Source organism: Myotis daubentonii, chromosome 17 (genome assembly GCF_963259705.1).
Source record: "Myotis daubentonii chromosome 17, mMyoDau2.1, whole genome shotgun sequence".
NCBI classification, from domain to species: Eukaryota; Metazoa; Chordata; class Mammalia; order Chiroptera; family Vespertilionidae; genus Myotis; species Myotis daubentonii.
The window spans coordinates 15,259,722-15,275,394 of record NC_081856.1 but is presented as its reverse complement, the minus strand read 5'-3'; the positions used below and the strand labels follow the sequence as shown (position 1 = coordinate 15,275,394).

Below are 15,673 nucleotides of genomic sequence, written 5' to 3'. Positions count from 1 at the left end.
TCTAGTGAACATAACGGTTCATTCTGTTCATGCATAAGGAGCTAATTTGTGTGCTAAACTAATTGCCACCCTCTGCAGGTGCCACAGGGTAATTCACACATTGCAGCTACACGTACAGCAGCTCACTCATCATTTGAGAGCCTCCCAATTCTCAAGCCCAGTGGGTTTCACAGGGAACCTGGATGTTTCCTATTCTTCAGAACTGGTCATCAACTCTACTGGCAGCTTGTATTATGACGATGCCATCGTCTTCCCATTGATGTTTATATATGCTGGGTTCTATTTCCTTTCTAGCACCTCCTTTTTTCTTCTGTAATTTCAGTATTTCCACATGAGATGACTAAAGATCTCTAACTTCCTGTCTTGGTGCTACTTAAAGTGAGTTGTTGGTCAATGGGTCATAATGAGATAAATGCAGAAATGGAGAGCAGGTTTGACCATATCTGCCAAATCTAATTATAAAAATTGGGGGTGGGGGATCCTACTTTGTACACCTTTGATTTTTTTAAATTCATTTTTCTTTTTATTGATTTTTGTTTTAGTTTACAAAAGTGTTAGTCTGTGAAGGATGGGGATGAGGGAGAGGCAGATCCTTTCCCACACATAGTTTAAGAAATATTGTCCCAGTCTAGCGCCTCTTTAGTGGGGAGAATGGACAACATGTCCACATGTATCCCCCTGATGATATAGTCCATTATTATTTGTAAAAATTCTTCACCTCCAGTGACCTATAGTGTCCTCTAACATTATGCCAACACCCAAGGATTGCAATTTGGGATAAAGAGACACTTGGATCTTGAATGCTGGGCTTATATCCACAGTGTTCCCCACAAATACATGTCATTCCTTCCCACAAACATAATCTCACAATTTAAATGAAACGTTATATAAAACAGCTTTCTGTTTTATTTCTGAAGGTATATTCCATATTCCTGCTTTTTCCTAATTTGGGGGTTGTTGATAATAAATATTCCATTATTCTCTGGATTTTAAAATATGTTGATGTCTTTCATAACCGAGGGTTGTTGTTTTTTTCCCAAACGTGTAAACTAGGAGCAAGCCTAGATCTTTGAAAAGACCTAAACTGAGTAGTGGGACTGCCGGTGGTGTGCACCTTGTGCATTTTGTTTGTTCTAAGGTTTTTTGCTAGTGGTGAAATTATGTAACTTGCTTTTGATGATGAAAAATAGGCTACTGTGATAATCACAAAAGCATGGCATCATTAGCACTGACAGCCCTCTTTGGGTCACTGTAATTAGCTGCCTTGTCGAACTTGAACAAATGAAGACAGTGCACCCTGGGTACTACTGCATCCCGTGTGCTGCTGGCTGACCCTGCTCCAGCGCATCTGTGGATGGCTGTGTACGGGTCTGTGTTTACCCGGCAGGGTGGGCGGGGACCGGGGACGCATAGCTCCTGCAGCACTTTCTTACCTGTGACTTGCATCTGTTCTCTGTGCAAATTGGAGACCGCACCTTTGGTGCCTGGCTATGCTTTCCCAGAACCCTGCTGTCAAACCTGCTGTGGCATCTGAGCATACACCTGCCAACACAAAGCCTGCAACCACAGTGCCCTTGGACAGGGCTCTTTGGGACTTGTTGAAAGAATGTGCCACACAGGAAGCATAAACCCTACTGCCTGTCTACCTGCTGTCCAGCCCACAACCAGGACAAGCTCTAGGTTCTAAGAAAAGCAACAGCCTGGCTGGCATGGCTCAGTGGTTGAGCTTCAACCTATGAACCAGAAGGCAGAGGTCATGGTTCCATTCCCGGTCTGGGCACATGCCCGGATTGTAGGCTCAATCCTCAGTAGGGGGCATGCAGGAGGCAGCTGATCAGTGATTCTCTCTCATCATTGATGTTTCTGTCTCTCTCTCCCTCTTTCTTCCTCTCTGAAATCAATAAAATAAAAGAAAAAGAAAAAAAGCAACAACTCCCTGTACGAAATGTTACTCATTCTGCCTCAGGTTGTATTTCTGGGTCCAGGCTCAGAAATACATAGGCAGCCCATACTATTCCAGAAATACTCTCAGAATGACTGAAAATCTAGCCAGTTTCACCTTATCTGAGGAAGCCTGCTTCTCCCATAGTAGCGGGGTTTCCGTTCAGGATGTCCCCAGAGAGAAGAGAAGGAGAGACGGGAGCAGCGGAGGGGAGAGTAAGAATGGCCCTTGTCTCTGTCAGCTCCTGGATACAAGAAACATCAGCTCTGCTCACCCCAAACCCAGCAGCTTGTCCTAGACCTGCATTCCCCCTGAAACACCACTGCAGTTTCTGCTTCAACCTTCCATGTTCCCCTTTCTGAAGCAGCAGCAAACCTGCACTCAAGTTGATCAGTATCCCAAGCAGCATAAATGTTCCTCCGGAGGACCGAATGATATGTACACATTGGGAGAGAAAATAGAAACGTGCTATTCCATTCATGCGTTTTTATGCCTTTTGTTGTCCTCATGAGAGGAAGAGGAGGGACCTGAGCATAACTGAATTAAGAGCTATTAAAGGATATGGCAGTACTTTAGGCCTAATTCAATTTTGTTCCTTTTTTCTGCGAAGGTCATCTCCTAAAATATCCTCTCGCAGGCATGCAAAGCCCTTTACTTTGCATAAGGTGGCCAGGAAGAGACTGGCTTTTAGAGTCAAATCACCAAGTTTGCATGATGACAAACATGCCCACCTCTGTTTGCTCAAATATTTCCTTTTGTCTTTTCTATAGTAAGCTCCCTGCGGTACTCAGCAGTCCCAGGATTTCTAAGTTGCATGGATTTGTTCCCTTTATGTATTCCTGCATTTGAAAGAGAAACCTGCCTTAAGCCATCATTCTGAAAACCAAAAATAAATCCCTCACGTAGTAGCAGTTTTTAAATAACACTTTTTTAGCGTCTAGGGAAAAATTCTATCAAAGTGTTTGAGAAAATGGCAACTTCAACATAGACATAGATATTTAAAAAATTGAATGTTTTCCAGACTTGTCAGATATAACAAAAGAGGGTCTTATACTTTAATGCATGAATAAGAGCCATTGGAAAATATATTTTTAAATACTGAGTACAAAATGTCACTTACATCATCAAGGATCAAACAACCAGCAGTAGAGTGGCTGCTTTTACTAAAAAGTTTTATAGTATCTGTGTGTCCATCTTTATTATTATTATTATTATTAAGGATTTGTATTGATTTCAGAGAGGAAGGGAGAGGGAGAGAGCGAGATGGAAACATCAATGATGAGAGAGAATCACTGATCAGCTGCCTCCTACATTCCCCCTACTGGGGACCAAGCCAGCAACCTGGGCATGTGCTCTTGACTGGAATCAAAACCAGGACCCTTCAATCCACAGGCCAACATTCTATCCACTGAGCCAAACCAGCTAGGGTTGTGTGTCCATCTTTTCAAAAGATAAAGTACATGTTTTTTGAAACAAAGCGAACAAATACTTCATTTGTCTAACTTATTGAACTCTATGTTTCAAGCTCATAAATGTATATTTTCCCCCTGAAAATAAGGACACATGGATTTTTGTGCCCGTTGTCATTAATTTAACTGAATAAAACTGAATAGCTAACTTGATGAGCCCCTATTTCCTCATCTGTAAAATGGGTTGATAATATTCCCAGTTTAGAGGGAAATTTGAAGAATAAATGCTGTAACCAATGTTAAGTAAGTAGTGCAATTCTTGGCATAAAGTAAGTGCCCATTACATGCAAGTTAAAAAACAACCTCTCATCCGCTGTCACCACTATTTCACTCATCAAATTTTGAGAAGGAAGTGAGGAAATAAAAATTCCACATTTTAATGAAGGTTGAATGTTTGATGATGTTTCTTCTACCTGGAAACTTTACCTGTTGGCACTGGAAATAGTTTACCTCAATACAATTAAGATATCTGCTCCGAAAAGTAGGGGTCAGGTATTCAAGTACCTGCAGTGGTTCTCAACCTTCCTAATGCCGTGACCCTTTAATACAGTTCCTCATGTTGTGGTGACCCCCAACCATAAAATTATTTTTGTTGCTACTTCATAACTGTAATTTTGCTACTGTTATGCATCATAATGTAAACATCTGATGTGCAGGATGTATTTTCATTGTTCGCGACCCACAGGTTGAGAACCGCTGGCTTAGAGAGTGACCGGATTTTCCCATATGCATGTGATTATGAGGATACAGTACACATTTTCAAAGATGATGGATTTTAAAAGTTAATCTAGTAATCAAATAATTGAGCGATTTTAAAAATAGGAGCCTTCTTCGTCGTTATTGGATGTCTCCTTTAATTCATTCATGCAAACGCTTTTGTTCAGAGGCAAAGCTTCCTTTCAGTGACGTGGGCAGAGCCATCAGCAAATGAAACAAGAACATTACCAAATAGCCTTTTTTTTCTGGTATAATTCAACTCATTTGATATATTTCCTAGAACTGATTTTTGACACATCAGTATATTCATAAACCCTGATGACCCAGTGGCAGAACTTTGGTCATTGTTGAACACAGCCAAATCATGCCAACAATTTCTCTGTCCCAATTGCTTAATACTTTCTGTGTCTGTTTTGTATTTTCCAAGACCTCTTGCCAATTAAGTATTAGTGGTACAAGGTGACATTCAATGAGCGAGAGAGAGAGAAAATAGAGTGGACTGAGTCGTGATCTTAGGCTGCAGCCAGTGAACCACAGAGAAAGCGATTTTTCTAACGGGATCTGGGAGCTGGAGCTTGCAGAGTCTTCTGCTGGAGCCGGTTTGGTGTGACCTTGTCAGGAGATGGGGAAGGTATCTGGTGGTTTTTGGTTTCCCTCACTGCTTTCCCACCTTTATTCCTTCCTTCCTTCAGTAAATATTTAGTAAGGGCTTCCTCTGTGCTAAGTGCTTTGGCTAGAACCCAGGGGCACATCAGACATGGGCCCTGCCCTGTGAGGGTTTGGAGTCTAGCAGGGAGGCAGAGCAGGAGTAACTGGAATGCATCAGCTAGGTGGTATTCAAGTTGTCTAAAGGGATAGGGGAGGGATGGTTACAGTTTTTGGAATGAAGGACAACGTGAGTTTCTTGGAGAACGTGATAAAGACTATAGAACTTGCTCTGGAAAAATACATCTCCTATGAAACATACAATTTCAGAATATGGAACCACTGGAGGTGTGTGTGTGAGATATGGGGTGTGTGTGTCTGTGTGTGTGTGTATGTGTATGTCTGTGGTATATGTATACATGTGGGGCTGTGGGGGGATGTGTGTGTGGGATGTGTATAAGTGTATAAATATGGTGTATGTGTGTGATATGTATTTATGGGTTGTATGTATGTAGACAGGTGTGTGGTATGTGTGCAGTGTGTGTGTGGTATGTATATGTGGGGGGCAATGTGTGTGTGTGCAGTGTGTGTGTGGTATAGTGTGTGGTGTGTATATGTGGGGGGCAATGTGTGTGTGTGCAGTGTGGGTGTGTGTGTGTGCACGCTAGGCCCTAAGAATATCTGACTTAGAGAATGAGTATTTGACTTGAGCCTTCAAGTCATGTGGGATTTGGAGGGGAGGACATCACAGAGGAGCTGGGACATAGAGAGCTGCAGGAGGAAACTAGGAACCTGGAACACAGCCTCACAAGCAAGCAACCCTTTCTGGCCTTGGATTCCACTTTTCTGGGTACATGACCTGCTAAACTTTAGGGAACCTCATGAGCCAGACATGCTAAGTTTCTCCTTTTCATAAAATTCTTCCTTTTTATCAATTATCTTTTCACTTTATTAAGAAGAATTTATTTTTTCTATATATTAGTCTGTTTTATGAGAACAGTAAGTAAATATAATGGCATATGTAATTACTTTTTTTTTTTATCTTTCCTGCATACTTCTAAAAGGGGCCATCTTCCCAAGAAACTCTGGATGTCATTTTATTTCTTCCCAGTCATCCATATGAAAAACTAAAAAGCATTGATCTTAGCAAATTACTATTTAGTCAATGTAAACATCACTGCTACCTGGTTGATGAAACTTATTACACTGCCTTTGGTGTTATCGGGTATTTCAAGGTCTGTATTAAAAATAGACTGGTACAATAGCTAACCAATCAATTCACTTTCCATAGCATGTGAAATATGCCGTGGCTTTCTCACCTTAGACAAAATAGGATAGAACCACCTCCTACAATTGCAGTGCAGACTGAGTGAACAAACGCCTGGACAGTGCTTGTGGGAGTCCCAGTTTCATAGTCAGCTCTCAGTAAATGTCAGCTATCATCATCCTCATCCTTGTCCCATCATGGACATGTTCAGTTTCACCTTAGATGTTATCTTTGCCTTTTCAGTCCCCGATTCTCCAGCTAACTACTTTCCACATGCCACTCAGCAAAAATTTTACTCAGGGAGGCCTTACCCCCTGGGAATTGGATTTGCATTAGATATAATTGACTTTGAAGTCAACCCAATTTCAGAAAATTCAAACTTACAAAACATGTAAGTTGGAGAGCAATTATTGACATATCCCTCAGTTTGTTTGGGCTGCTGTAACATAATACCATTGAGTGAGTGGCTTATAAACAACAGAAATTAATTTCTCACAACTCTGGAGGCTGGCAATTGCGATCAAAGTTTTGTGACTGGTGAGAGCCCATTTCCTGGTTGCTAGGTGCTGTCTTCTGGTTACGTCCCCACATGGCAGAAGGGGCAAGGGAGCTCTCTAGGGTCTCTTTTATTTTATTTTATTAATATTTTAATTTATTTCAGAGATGAAGGGAGAGAGAGCGAGAGAGAGAGAGAGAGAGAGAGAGAGAGAGAGAGAGAGAGAGAGAAACATCAATGGTGAGAAAGAATCATTGATTGTCTGCCTCCTGCACACCCACTACTGGGGATCGAGCCTGCAACCTGGGCATGGGCCCTGACCAGGAATTGAACCTCTACCTCCTGGTAGGTCAATGCTCAACTACTGAGCCACTACAGCCAGGCCCGGAGTCTCTTTTATAAAGACACTAACTCCATTCATGAGGACACTGCCCTCTTGACCTAATCATCTCTCAAAGGCCCCACCCAAACAGCATCACTTTAGGGGATTAGGTTCAAACTTGTGTTGTATCTGAAATGTGGGTTGGGAGTTGGGCAAGCCATGTGTTAAGAAGCCCTCTGGGTGATTCTGATGCACGTTAAGGTCTGAGAACCACCACTCTAACACGTTTCAAAATAAAACTGAACTTCCTTGTGGAATAGGCACCATTAACAGCATACTAAACATGAAATTATAACTATTTTCTTTGCATTCCTTAAGAAATTAACCACTTGCATAAAAGTAAGCACTTCTCGTAGATATAGAAGTCGTTTCCTGACCAAGTTACTATCACTTACCCCAGCCTCCGCACCCCCACTGCCCTGCATGCAGCAGCATGCTGACGCTGCCCAGGTGCAGCGGGGGCTGTGGTAACTTACCGTACATTACACCTGTCCTTGTAGTAGGTTTTCTAACTTCCTCCTACTTCCATTTTTTCATACTCCCTAGATTAGATAAGAGGATGGGGTGGAGTAGACAGAATTAACATTAAAAGGACCTTCTCAGTCCTGCTTATAAGAATCCATTCTAAGGAAGTACTCATGCCTGTGTTCACCTGTGCAGATTCAGCTACGGGGATGTTCATTGAGGGTGGTTATGAGGAACAAACGGGGAACACCTAAACATCCAGTAGTTGGAGAAATGGTTAAATAATTTATGAAATGCACATAAAAGGGAAAACTGCAACCATTTAAAGTGACATGGACATATAACTTATTAATTTTTAAAATGACAAAGCAGTAATTATTCATATAGAATACTATATAATAAAGAGCTAATATGCTAATTAGACTGCACAGCTGAATGACCTTCCAGACGACCTTCCGGATGATGTCAGGGCTGCGAGGGCTGGCCGGGGATGCAAGGGCCGAGCCCCTTGCATGAATTTTGTTCATCGGGCCTCTAGTAGATATATAATATCATATGTACAAATATCCAACATGTTACTCGAAATATAAACAAAAATTATTTTCAGAAGGCAGGATTATTGGTCATTTAAATTTTCTTCTTTTCCAAGGGGGCTACTTTCCATTTTCTACAGTGATTATCCCAATTTGGGTATGAAATACCTAGCAAAATGCAAAGCATAGGCAAACTTTCATCTTGACATTTGTTATCAATGATGAGGTCAAAAGCCCTGCACTGTATCAGAACATGATCTCATTAGTAGGTATACATAAAACCACAAAAAAACAACAACATGTTAACGTCTCTGGATTCAGATTTTGTGTGCATGCCTGTCTGAAGGTTGAGGAATTTACTCACACTGCTGTCTCTTCCAGCTAACTCACGCTCCAGCTCCTCATCTTCCAGGGAACTCTCCCACTGAGACCAGGATGGAAGTTTCTGAACACAGACAGAAATGTGCACTTTCAAATAACACCAAAGCATTGTGCCGGCAGAATAGTCTGAACCCGTCCCTTTTGGTGGTGTCCCAAAATTATGAACACGGTCAGTGTGCGGCCTGGTTGCATGTTTGTCGCAGGCAGAAATCTGATTCTGTTTTTGTTTTGTGCTCTCTCCCCCGGAACCTGGTAAATAGGCCGTTCAGTCAATCACTTGGCCAGGGGCCGTTCTGAAACGTTGGCTTCCCTGTACATCAGAGAGGAAGGGAGGGAAAGAAATGATGTGAAGCAATGGAACCATAATGTGCCGTTCGTGTGCTTTACAAGCCAGCTTCTGCCCAGGATTTGCTGGAGAAACAGTGAGCTGGAGCTATCAGATGTTGTATTCTGTTCTGGGAGTCCCTTCAGCCTGGTGGACACAGCCCTGGGTGAGAATCGTGTGGCAGAGCTGTTGTTACACCTTAGAAAAGGTTTAGAAAGGTGCCTGGGTGGAGGGCGCGAGCAGGGGACTTGGGTCGCCAGATTTAGGGAGTAACCTTGGGGTCCTGTAGGTATGTGGGTTTCCCCAAAGCTACCCTGCCCAGTTGGGGCTGTCCTCCCTCCCAGTGACCTGGCCCCACCTCCAGGCCAGCAGGGACCATTAAAGAACCACTTCCCTGGCTGGATTCTACCAAGAAAGCTTTTAGGTTTGCTTCTCATCTTGCTGAGGCAGCAATCGCGAGCTCTTATGTAAATATCAATAGATACTTAATCATAAGACCAGCAAGAGAAGGGTATGGAAATTAAAGGCATTTTCTTTTCCTAACTGCACCCTTTATGAACGATTCTAAACTCAGTTGTGGTGCTATTGGAGGGAAAGAGCTTAACCATCGGCTTGCACAAGAATGAATGCTAGACGCACTCCCTCCTGTCCCAACAGGAGCACCTGCAAGATGGAGATGCACAAGCACTAGCTTGTTCGTAAGTGGCCCTGGGCCCAGCACCTGTGTGGAGCAGGGAGCTCAGGACTGGGCAGAGGAAAAGGACAACTGCTCTGTCACCCCCAGACTCAGCTGATCCCCACGGTTGCTCTGGAGCTGGATGGCTTTCCAGAGTTGTCAACACTGGGATGAGGGGACTAGGCCTCTGTACCTCCACTTGAGTCACTCCTTGGTGCAGGCTGTATGCAGAAGAGACATGATCTTGGGTCAAGGGACTGTCTTCAGCCTTGGACATTCCCCAGTAAGGGTCTCAGCTGAGAGCTGTTGGCTGCCATTACTTCCAGTATCTGAGGGATGGGGACTTGGAGGCTGAGGTCAGGGTCTAGGAAAGGCTGGGCCATGTTTCTGCATTCACTACAAAGAATAGAAAAAAAATCTGTCATAGGTAGTTAAAATTGTTCACGGGGTAGTTCTGGGACAAGAGGTATGACGTTATCGAGCTCCCTGAAAATTACCGATGAAAATGTATGTGCTCAGGGAAGAAGCATTGGTTTCAAGACTTTGTTATTCAATGAAAGTAGACAGTGCTTCCAACCATCCATCTATTATGTCACTCTAAGAAGAATATTGCCTTTGATTCTATGCTTAAATTTTTAAAAGTAGTAGGTAAGTTTCCAGTACTAAGCCAAAGACTGATGTGTGCATCTGAATCCTCAGTGTACAGCTGCCAAAGGGGAGACAGCCCACAGGCGCACCTCCAGCTCGAAAATCTATTCTTGGATAATGTCAGTGACCGTGAAAAACAGACCTTTGCTACTAGAGTTAATTGAGGGAGTTCAGGTTCTAATTACTTTATCAGTCATTTAGTCAGTGGCATTTATTGAGCAAATAACCTTTCGTATGAAGGTTGTAGGGCACTATGAAAGTGGAGTGGGAATAATGACTACTAACATTTGGCTCATCCTTCATTGCCTGTAGAATATTTTAGCATAATATTATCTCACTTAATGAATTGTGTTAGTGTCCCCATTGTATAGATGAGAAACGTGAAGTTCAAAAAAGTACGTAAATTGCCCAGTTTGAGCAGCTAATAATAGATGGCATTATTACCTAAAAAATGGGCTGAAAGTCTGCAATCCAAAAGGAGTTACTAAAATGATCCAACTATTATAGTTCTCTCTCTCTCTGAGAATCTGAGAAAGCTCTGTGTGTGTGTGTGTGTGTGTGTGTGTGTGTGTGTGTGTGTGTAACATATGAGCAATCTTGAACTTAAGGTATAGATAAAATAAGAATTGTGTGTGTGTGTGTGTGTGTGTGTGTGTGTGTGTGTGTGTGTGTTTTACAGCTGAGCAATCTTGAACTTGGGGTACAGGTAGGATGAGCACTATGTTCCTGAAAGGACCTCAGCCATCAGAAGGATCCTCCTACCCAACACTGAAAAATAAAGAGTGGGCTTCAGGATAAATTGAGTCATTCTTTTAAGTGATCTCTCTAAAGATGAAGGATCTAGCAGGGCTCTCCAGATCTAAAGTTGTGAGAAGTAAGAAATCCAAAGGTGATTTAAATATTAGTTAGCTCAGAAGGCTTCTTCCTGTCTTTCAGTGAATCCCTTTGACACTTTTTTCAGTTCCTCCATCTGTCCTTTCCCTGATCATCTGAGGAGACTGGAGCTCTGGCTGTATTTACCAGTCAAGGATGTAGCTGAAGACTTGTTATCCCTGGACCCTGTTTCTCTGGATGGCCTCCCTCTGTTACATATACCCTTCTAAGGTTGTCTTGGTTATCCTGGTGGCCCTCTCACTAGATTTGATAGGTAGGAAACACTCCCCATCCACCATCTAGAAATTCCCACACAGGGTGCAATTCCATTTTTCTGATAAAATATAAAGACAGAGTAAAATGCAATGTTAGAAGGCATTTAGGCTGGATCTTGCTAATGGTGATAAGGGAAGAAAAGACCAAGAACCTCTGAGACACTATACTTGTGAAGAAATAAATTGCACTGGTAGGTCATTCCAGGTTCTGTAAAGATAGCCATGATCTACATGTCTCTGATCTGCTGTAGCAGTGTTCTGGTAGGAGGGTGGCTAGTAGAGTTTGTTTGAGGGTGGAGGAAAGCAATCAAGCCATGTAGACAGCACACGCATGGGTGTCAGTAGACAACGTAAAGTCCTGGCAGATGTGGAGGAGGGATCTTAGGCACCAGAGTGGGTTTGTCTGGTGTGTGGAGCGGGGAGCGAGGTATTTGTTACCAGGATGGCTGGCAACAGATATTGGCATGCAAGTCCCCTCAATGGGAGAAGGAGTGTGAAGAAGAGGCTCAGTCTTTAAAGACCTGAGGTACTATGCAGGTTACCCAGGCAAATTCAGACTCAGAGGGACGAGACAGGGACCTAGTTCCTGACTGGAATGTTCTGAGGGAACTTAGAGGACAGACAGAATGTCCACTCCTAATGTTGCGATTCCCCAATGGGAGGAGCCAAAAGCAGGTGTAGCCGGTGGGGGTGGGGGTGAGACATTGACTTTCAGGGGCAGACAGTCCACAGCCAGGGAAAAACTGGAGACAGGCTTCTAGGTTCATCTGAAGGAAGCTGAGGGAGAGCTCGACTGGACGGGGAAGGGGGGAGGAGCATGGCATTGAGAGCACATGGGACTGGCAGGGGGATGCTACGCTGCCTGGAAATGGAAAGGAGGAGTCCATCTGAGAGCTCCTGTTTCTTGAAAGGATGGGCACACTGCCGCCTGTGCTTCCAGTGTGTCTGAAAGAGGGCTGGCAGGACCGATCGCCATCGCCCAGCTGAGCGATGGGGTGTGTATCTGGTCAGCACTGGATGAGGGATTCATTGAAATGAGACTAAAAGTCTTGTAAAGACTCTGGCCCCTCTCTGTTCTCGCTGCCTAGTCTTGGCTTTAAAATTAAAAATCCTATGTGGCTCTGGTTCAGTAGCTAAATATTAATACTTAGTTATGAGTATAGATGAAAGTGAGCAAAGGTTTTGGCTCAAAGTATGGGTTTCAAACCACCAACCACAGTATTTTTAAAGTAAAAAATCAGTGTAGTCCACAAATGGCCCATATTGAGTGAAATGCTTTTCCTTTAAGGTGAGTGAATTCTTTCAGCATCAAGATTGCTTCTTAATTTCCCCAGAGACACAAATTACCAATTAAAGTCATGGTGCCTGCTTTCTCGTCATGCACACAGGCACTGGGGTTTATAGTGTTTGTTTTGTGTGTGTGTGTGTGTGTGTGTGTGTGTGTGTGTGTGTGTGTTTATCATCCCCTGAATCATCATGCTTCCATCTGTGCACAATGTGATGAACTTCATGAGTCAGGAAAATAAACATGATCCGTCTGTTCATGGTCTCACGCTCAATAAGAAAATGCACGGATTGTTTTCATGTCATATCAAGCCCCCTTTGAAGGAGAGAGAGAAGCAGAGTTGCCACAAATTTGTTAAAATAACAATTGGATTTCATTGCTTCACTTTCATGCTTCACATGCACTTTTCAGAAATGTTTTAAGAACTAGCCCTGCTTTTTGTGGTATCACCCACAGCTCTGACTCTCTGTGTTCATGCGCGTCCGTGTTTGTTTAGGGTGCATGCTGCACATTAACCAGCGGGGTCTCAGCTCAATCACGCTGTCTTCCCATGACCTCCGAGGTCTTCTTTGTTTAATGCCAACTCGGCACCACTTTCTGCCATCACCTTGTAAATGTCGGTGTCTTCTGATTGGTACTTTCTGGGCGAAGAAGGGACCTTGACAGGTGGCTCCATTTTAGATCTTGCCCTCGGAGCATCAGAACTAGATCATCCAGAGAGAGAAGAACCTAAATCTCAAAGACATCTGGAGAAAGTAATTTCACAGCTTTCTCTACCAGCCCACTTCAGTGTTTCAAAAGACCATTACCTTCATGGACAGGGAGTGGCTCTCTCTCTCTCTCTCTCTCTCTCTCTCTCTCTCTCTCTCTCTCTCTCTCTCTCTGCCTCTACTTTAGGTTCTTCATGCTGCCACTTAAATTCTTCTTGGGAGCTCAAGATGGATGAGTAACAGTTGGTGGATGTTCTGAAGGATCCTCTTACTAGTTTCTGTATTTCTTTCTTCTCCTTGAACTAACTGATCATTGAGCTTGGTTTTGTTGCTTAGGTTTTGGTTTTTTATCTCCATTTCACAGAATGCAAAATGGAACAAGAGGAGGCATGATATGTCAGTGACATAAGCTAGAGGGATGATCAGAAAACCTGACACTGCCGCCCCCCCCCCCCGGAAAGCACAGGCTGCAGGTGCACACCTGTCACACATGCAGAAGTCCCTCCCAGTCCCCGCCCCATAAAGAGGTTATCCAGAGGCGAGCCACTAAATCGGCATGTCTCCTAACTAAGGAAGATCGGGCACAAGGTTTGATTTGTCTCCCTTCAGGGTTATTTTCTCCCATTTTCTAGATCATCACGCTGTAGCCTGGGAAATACACTTCTGTTATTTTCATAGAAACTAAAGGTGTCCGCCAGCAGCTTGGAGACAGTATAAGAAAGGGACTCTTTCCGAAGGTGGAGCAGGGTGCAGGGAGCCCCAGGAGGCGGTATTAGTGGGCCTCTGTTCCCACCCGAGGCCTGAGGAGTTGGGGAAGCCAGAGCCCAGATACAGAGAGGATGTGGGGAGGGCCCCTGGCAGGAGCGGAGTCCCTGGTGAGGGGAGCAGCCATACCACTGTGACATCAGCGTCCTGCCAGTGTGCCCCATGGGCCAATCCCAGCAGGAAGCCGGAGGGTGAGGGAACCTGTTGCTACAGGCCTTTCAGTCAACCTTCTGGGGGCCCAGTGCACAGTGGGCGAAGCTCGAGCAGGACCCCAGGGGCAAATGCAAGGCTCCCAGCACAGAGAGTGCGACGAAATATGGCTTCTTATGAAAGTAGAATCTGGGTTATCTGTTCGGCTTAGTTTCTTCTTCCTTTGGCAAGCACATCCTTTCAACAGTGTGACTGTGCAAGAAACAGCTAAACGCTGCTGGAAGTGAGTCTACAGTTTGTTCTGATTTGCTGAGGTCTCCTGAAATGACCCATCCTAGGACAGTCAGCCGTCGATAGTTGAGTAGGACTGGAAGTTGCCATTGATTCTGGGGAAGGCCAGGGCGGTGCATTATCTTAGAGTCCTGCTTCTGTTATCAAGGGTTGGAACAAGCCTCAATCTCCCTGCGTGCTTTTCTGCACCAGCTTCGGCTATTCAGACACGTCGGTAGTGGAAGGAGTGATTACTCCTCAGTCTTGATTTCAGAATGTCCATGAATCTGCCCTCTCTCTCCCCTCAGCCAGGAAGCACATGCAGACTTGTTTGATCTGATGCATGGAGCCCAGCGGTTTTCCTGGTTCCTGCCTTTGGACTGCATAATAATGTCTTTCTACCTTTATGTTTTTTAAAAATGGAAACAGTGTATTTCCAAAATTCTGATATAGTTTAAAGAATGAAAATATGGCATAAGGTTATTCTTATCCCTACACTATTTTTTTTCCTTACCCAAGGACATGCTTGGAGAGTGGAGGGGGGAGGGAGGAAAGAGAGGGAGGAAGGGGGGGGGGAGAAACATTGATTGGTAGCCACTCTGGCCAGGCATCCCTCTCCTATTTTCATTTGTAGACTTAGTGACCTAAGAGATTTTAGAAACGAAACTCTCTCCCAGGATCACCTTTCTCACTCTTTCTCACTAGCGGACATCAGTAGTGAAATGTGTAACCTGGAAATGTACATCCTGCCAGGTTATTGAGGAGCAACTGATAAAAAATGGCAGGCACTGACCTGTCCGGGTGGCTCGGTTTGTTGGAACGTCGTCCTGTACACCAAAAGGTTGCAGGTTTGATTCCCAGTCAGGGCACAGACCTAGGTTGCGGGTTCAACCCCCAGTCAGGATGTACGGATCAATTTTTCTCTCTCACAGATCTCTCTATCTATCTATCTATCTATCTATCTATCTATCTATCTATCTATCTATACATCCCCTTCCTCTTCTCTAAAATCAATAGAAACATATCCTTGGGTGAGGATGAAAAAAATGGCAGGCACTAAAAAAAAATTTGACACATCATTTACCTTTTGATAAATAACATCACCTTCTCCAAGTATTGACATTATTTACAGTCCCTTCACATATTTTCATCAAGCAGCCAGTGGTTTGAGCTTAGCCTGTCTGCTTAAATATGTCTAGAAGAACAGAAATAGGAATACTATTTTTTTCTACTGAAAGAAAAAAAGAAAAGAGGGAAATAAAAATCTCTAGTCTATCACGTCCACTGTGAAAAAGAAAATTTGTTTTTTAATTTTCATTGGCCTGCAGAAAGGAAAAAAAGAGGATCCCAACTAACTTTTAACTGTTTGAAACTTGGTTAACTCTCTTAACTAAATCAC

General features: G+C 43.6%; 1 protein-coding gene across 1 annotated transcript in view; it reads left to right on the top strand.

Annotated features, from left to right (window-relative positions):
- Positions 1-15,673, top strand: part of KCNB2 (potassium voltage-gated channel subfamily B member 2) — a 341,085-nt gene that overhangs the window by 141,912 nt on the left and 183,500 nt on the right. The gene's annotated exons all lie outside the window — the stretch shown is intronic.